The sequence below is a fragment of the Zea mays genome, chromosome 7 (assembly GCF_902167145.1).
Source record: "Zea mays cultivar B73 chromosome 7, Zm-B73-REFERENCE-NAM-5.0, whole genome shotgun sequence".
Classification (NCBI taxonomy): domain Eukaryota; kingdom Viridiplantae; phylum Streptophyta; class Magnoliopsida; order Poales; family Poaceae; genus Zea; species Zea mays.
The window spans coordinates 53,950,739-53,957,385 of record NC_050102.1 but is presented as its reverse complement, the minus strand read 5'-3'; positions in this window follow the sequence as shown (position 1 = coordinate 53,957,385).

The window sequence follows — 6,647 nt, the reverse complement described above, 5'->3', positions numbered from 1 at the left end:
TATAAGAGATGGATAGGATAGGGCAAGAATAGCCAAAGGTAAGAAAGTTTATGGTGAGGAAGAACTCCGTGCTGGGTGGTAATGCATTCGAAGGTTGAGTTTGACTTCTCTCCTTCCTTGACGAGGTTGATCTTTTCTTCTCCGGTCTTGAGCTCATAGATTCGAGGTTTAGTGTATATTATTGGGGTTGGGAAATATGCTTGCTAGGTCAAGATGAGTCTCTAAGATCATGGTAGAATCTTTTGATATTAGTTAGATCTATTAGGGTGACATAAGATCTTTTCAAGATAAGATGAGTATCTTTTAAGATAAGATGGATCTATGAGTGTAGGATAGAGTCTTTTAAGATGAGATAGATACGGAATACTAGTTACCTTTTAATGGGGATATTCTAGATTGTCCAGTTATTTTATAAATACTATCCTTTATGCCTAGATGTATATGCAGATGTAATTGTGGACATTACTCCACAATCGATCACACTCAATCAAAGATCCAAATCAGACAAGTATCATAAGAACAAACACTCAAGCGTATAGATACCTATAAAAATAGTTTTGTTTTTTTTTCCTGAGAATAGGTCTCCTATTCCTAAAGGTCACTTTAGGCACAGGATTTCAAAGTGTGAAATCCACATTTGTCTTTAGAAGCAAAAGGTAAGAATGACCAGAGTAAAGCGGAAATAGATGAGAAAAGATTAAGAAAAGTTTAGAAAAGAATCAGAGTATCAAAGGTAAGGTTAATCAGAGTAGAACAGTAGAAGATGAGACAGGATCAAGAAAAGTATAAAAAGAATCAGAGTAAGGTAAGTAGGTAAGAGTTTTGTCCATTTTTATCTAGGTTTCGTCCTACAGTCAACATTCCTCTGATACCACTTCTGTCACACCCGGGTTTCGGGGCACCAAGACCCGGGCGTGAACATAATCACCAGGTGTGCTGGGACCAAGTCTCACACATATGATGAATCATGGCACAAGATCGAATGTCACAACTTTACTATATAATAGGGGTTCTATACAAAATAAATAAATAATTACATTATAAGGAGACAACGGTCCAGCAACCCAAAGTTGACTGGGAGACGACGACCTAGACTTCTCACGAACTCGCCACAACGTCCTCCATGCGCCTCATCCTGCGGTACCTGTTCTTGACCTGTGGGGGGGTGTGAGACAGCAAGAGTGATCTCACATACGTTCATCGCTCAACAAGTTGTGGGGAATAATGTGCATGAACTCGCCAAAGGTGGGAGCTCACGTGAAGTGTAAGGCTTACCAAAGAGGATGGTTAGAGCTGAGCATTGCTTTTAAAGTTGGTCAAAATTTTATTAGCAGTTACTAAGTATAAGTAAATACCAACCCAATTAAGTAGTTGAACAGAAGTAACAACATCACCTGCGATGCAATGCATATGACAAATTGAATTTAGTTCCATAAATTAATCATGTGAGGGTCCGAGCTGCTCATGACCGTGAGCATGGGTAGTATACCAGTTTTACACTCTGCAGAGGTTGCACATCTTTACCCACAAGTCATGTTACCCATCTGCCAAGGGATCGCGACTTCTCATACACCTCTACCGAGGAGGCGAGGCAGGGTAACACTACGAGGCATTTACAAAGTTCCACTAGCTTCAGAAAACCCGCTACAGTTTATATGAAGCTCCAATGCAGGGTTCTTGCCTGACCGCCATCGCAGCAAAATCAACCAAGGACCTCCATACACTGACCACTCCCCTACTGCCCTTGCCCCTTTCGGGTAAGGTAGTCCTCCACTAGCTTTCCTAATTAATCAGCCAAGGGCGTCCATAAACCCTTGTGGTAGCACTGTTTTCCCGGGTGGTCGCTCCATGTTCCAATTAACATAATGATCTTATCATGAACAGTGATAATAAACAGATAATAAAAGTATAATCGTGAACAATGTATCTTCATACCCAAAACCACATAAAGCACTAGCAAGTACTACCCAAAAAGTTCAGTGGTAAACAAGGTATAAAGATAGACAAACTAGAGTAACCTATTAGGTCCCATCAAAATTAACCTATGCAGATCATTATGATTAATCAGAACATGGCTGGGTAAAAAGAAGTGATCAAGGGCACAACTTGCCTGGCACTTGAGATTCCAGGTACCAACTTGCTCTTCAGATGACACGTGATCTCACGCTAGTCGTAGCAATACAAACGAACAATGTATAGGCAAAATTAACATCACACCAAACATAAGAATAAACTGTGTAATACTAATCTACGCGCTGCTACCAGATCGTGGGAACAAGAATCATTAAATTTGGAGTTACGGTTACCAAGTTATGGATTTCTGAAGTTATTTAGTGCTTAGAATAGATTAATCCTACTGAACAATTTTAATTCAAGTTTCATGGCTAAACAGTGTTACTAGTTGATATACAATATTAATACAAAATTAATGCCACAAGAATGGACCAAAAAGAATTTAAAATGAATTTTCTAGGAATTTATTGAGTTTCTAGGTTTATTTATGTACTAAAAAGTATTTACTATATTACTTTTACTATTTTCTTGGTTCACTGGACCGGGCGTCAAATTCCAGAAAGGTTAGGGGCTAAGATATAAATTTTCCCAGACACAGCTTTAACCCGCGGTGGACGGTGGGTTCATTTCAAACAAACATAGGGGCTTATGTGAAACATGGTTCGGGTGAAGGGGTACGGAAGCTTTTCAGACGTCCGATCTAACTCTAACGCCCTCGATTAAATCGAAGGCAGCTCAACTCTCCCGTCGCCCGATTAGGATCCAAGAGCCCGAATCGTCCCAGTTGTACATCCGCCCTACGGTAGATCCGGGCCGTTTGCCAACAGATCAATGGTTCGCGCAGCTTCTCCTACATCTCTCAGCTACCCGTGGTGCCGCCGCCCAGACCTCGCCGGACCGACTCCGGCGAGTCGCAACTTCGGGATGGACACCCTATTTCACCTAATCGGGATTGGCAATCTAATGCAGCGTACGTATAGAACTTATTAAACGCCAACTCACCTGATGCTAATATGTCTAGGTACGCCGCCCACGGAAGATGGCGATGCGGCGGCAGTGATGAACTCCATCGACGAATTCCCAGTGTTGCGATGGTTAGCTCACCCGTGATTCGCATACCGAGAGTCCTCGTGTCTCCGATAATCGCAGTGGTGCCCTCCGTGTGCCCTGGATCACAGCGGACGCCGACAGCGCCGACCATGGCGGATCGCCACGACGACGAGCAATTGGAAGGTCCCCGCGCGATCCCTAGGTCACGAAGCCACACCGACCGAATCCGCAAGGCTTGGCGAACACCCGCGGCAACTTCTTGGACTTGGATCGGCAGTGTAGAAGAACTATGGCTGTGGCAGTACTCTCACAGATCTTCCTCACGGTGGCGGGGAAGAAAACTTGCCGCAGGAGCACCCGGTCACGGCTTGATGGGTCCAGGTGTGCGCGGGGATACGCGATTTTATAGCACAAGGTTGAATCGGTTGCAGCCGCCGCGGAATTCGCGCAAGGACTGGCGCCGATCCCGCCGAGCGTGCGAGTTGTGGCGACGGCGCGGCGAAGGGGATGACCTTGCGGTCCCACAACACAGACAGGCGCACGTCGTGGGTGGCTGACGGAAAAGGCCCACGCGGAAGAGGACGGAAGGGACTGCAAGATAGGGCCCGTGCGCCTTCCACGGTGCGTGAGTGTGAGACTGAGCGGCTGGATGTAGGTCCCACCCGACAGCGGGTGCCAGGGCGCGAGTGCGTGCTCTGGTGGGTCGAGCGGCTGAGGGGAAATGGGCCGGCGGGGGAAAGTATGGAGATGGGCCGAACAGGGGAAGTTGGCCCAAGTCTGGACAGTGAGCTTGTCTTTTTCCTTTTTTTATTTTTTTCTATTTTTATTTCCTGTTTCCTATTTTAATTCAAATCTAGGTTTGAACTTCAAAATTTTAAGTTAGATGCACAAACAAACTCCAACGTGATGCAGGTATAATTTATTTTAATTAATTTATTCATTTATTCATGCAAAAAAAATGATCCAATTATACAACCCAACCAATATTTTTCCCATAAGTTATTTTTTAAGGAGTGCATTTGTATGTAGTTTATAAAGGGAATATTAAATAAATAAAATTCTTCCTTGTGTTTATGGTTCCAAGCTTTTAGTTTTATGTTTTTTTCCTAGAATAACATTTAAAAATGAGGATTCTTATATTAAAATACCTTAAACCTTATAAAGAAATATTTATAAATCTTAGAATACGATTTTGGGTGTTACATTTACTCACTGAATGATGAAGGTATGTTCTTTATAACCTTCGTCTGAAGATCATTATATCACAAGGGAGATAATGCCTTGAAAGACGAAGATCTCGAATCATTAACAATTGTTTTGCTTTGTTCTTGGTGTATAGCATTTTAGAACAAGGACCAATAAGTACTAATATAAGAATTGAGTAAATTCTATTGAATTCGAGAAATGAACTCTGCCGTACATTATCTCATCTAAAATAGATTGTTTCTCCAAACCAAACAGGTGTGATTTGTGGTACCCACCACTTATTAACCGCCTCCTCGTAAAGGAAAAAATGAGTACTTTTAAGGTCACCATTATATGATCTTGGAGATAGACTACGAAGGCCTTAAGTACACGTCTGCGCGCATTAGAAAGAAGTACGTGGTAAACAAAGTTGTCTGGCTTTTGGTGAGCGGCCAGCGGAATCGGAACATAGAAGTGGACGATGGTCGATTGTCGAATAAAGAGGACAACGGGAACAGTGGGCCAGAAAAGAAATAAATAAAGGAAGGAAAAAGATAAAAACAAGTGTATTTTAGATATTATCTGTAAGGAGAAAGTGTTCAACCAAACGTTTCACTGAAATAGCTTCTGCTATACACGGAGCTGAAATTTTTTTAAAAAAATCTAGTTAGGGCTTGTTCGGTTAGCTCTCAATCCATGTGGATTGAGCGGGATTGGATGGGTTTGAATCCCAAACAGCTCAAACTTCTTCACAATTTTTTCCAATCCCATCCAATCCATGTGTATTGGGAATAACCGAACAAGCCCTTAAGGGATGGTTTGGGAATTGAAGGGAACTGAGGGTGTGTTTGGAAGTAAATAATTTTCATACACCATATGATCTAAAATAGTAATCATTTTAGCTCTTAGTTTTTATGTTTATATTCAAATAGATGATAAATTTAGACACATGTGTAAAACACATACATCAAATATTGTATGAATCCATTAATTAACTAAAACTAATTTTAATTTAGGACAGAGGGACGTGACAGAACCGCCCAGATTATTGCAGCTTAAGTGCTCGAGCATCGATTTGGAGTCAATCATACACTTAAATCGGAATAAACTGTCAGTCTGTTGGATCGAGTCCGATAAACTACTTAACAAGGATCGAGTACCATTTTCTCACACAAAAGTGAGGCACAGAGAATTACAATAAAACCAAAAAACCACAGATTAAAGGAGTACTTAAGTTATTACATAAATCAGAGTTTGATAATAAGAAAAACAGTTTTTTTTCAAAATGCAGCGGATAACAAATATTGTCGATAAATGGGGAGTAGGGCAAAGCCTAGCCCACTACTCCTTCTGGTCCTCTCCTACCAAGGCGACATCCCACTCCACTGTCTAACCTGGTGGCAGGGTGGCTGGTCAAGTCACATCATCAACCATGTATTGTAACAAACCTGTAAAATTATGCCACAAGCAAGGCTAAGTATAATAATACTCAGCTAGACTTATCCGATTTGAGAAGTCTACTCCTCTACCTCTAGACCATGAAGCTGTTTGGCTGAGGGGTTTGGTTTGCTAAAAGCACTAGCCAAGTCTAAAACAAGTTATAGGTTTGCCAGGTTCTATAATATTCCTTAAGCTAGGTCAGCATCATTCTAAACATGCATGGTGACAAGCATTTAGTACAAGCAACACTTTATATAATGAATTCTCATTTCACTTCTTACTCGATGTAGCAGCATGGATCAAGCAGTCTCATTACCTGTGAGAAGGAGATGATTCGAATCGAGTTTTAACATTGCAAGGTAAACATAAATACACGATATGTCAGGGCACTCCGTCCCCACACACATCAAACGTCCCCATCAATTCCATGGCAACAGAACAGGGCACGACCTTGACAGACAATGCTCCACTGACCCCGGCTGTCGTCGTGCAATGACTGCACTTATACCCACCATAACTAGCATGGGAGACTCCGTCTCAGGACCAATGAGGGATAAAGTCTATGGGTAGGTTTAATCAGGTACTAGCCTTATCGGTTACCATATTTCCCGAGATGTGTTTAGTACGTTCAAATGTTTGACTCATGGAACCACATATTAATCCTTAATTCCATTTTCGTCTCATAGACATGGCATCCACCCGGACCCATGTCCATAGACAGTCATAGTTCTCGTTATCAAGATGAATACAATCAATTCCTGATCTCACGTGAGTGCTAGAAAAATCACTCGACTTCTACCGAGATCCTTAAATTAGCAAATCCACTACTCAACCTAGCATACTAGTATTCATCATATAAAGGAAATCTTGAGTTCATGCAACTATGGTTTGAAGCAATTCCTAAACTTAAGTGCACAGTACAAGCCTATAAATAGTAGTTGCAGTAAAATAGCATATTA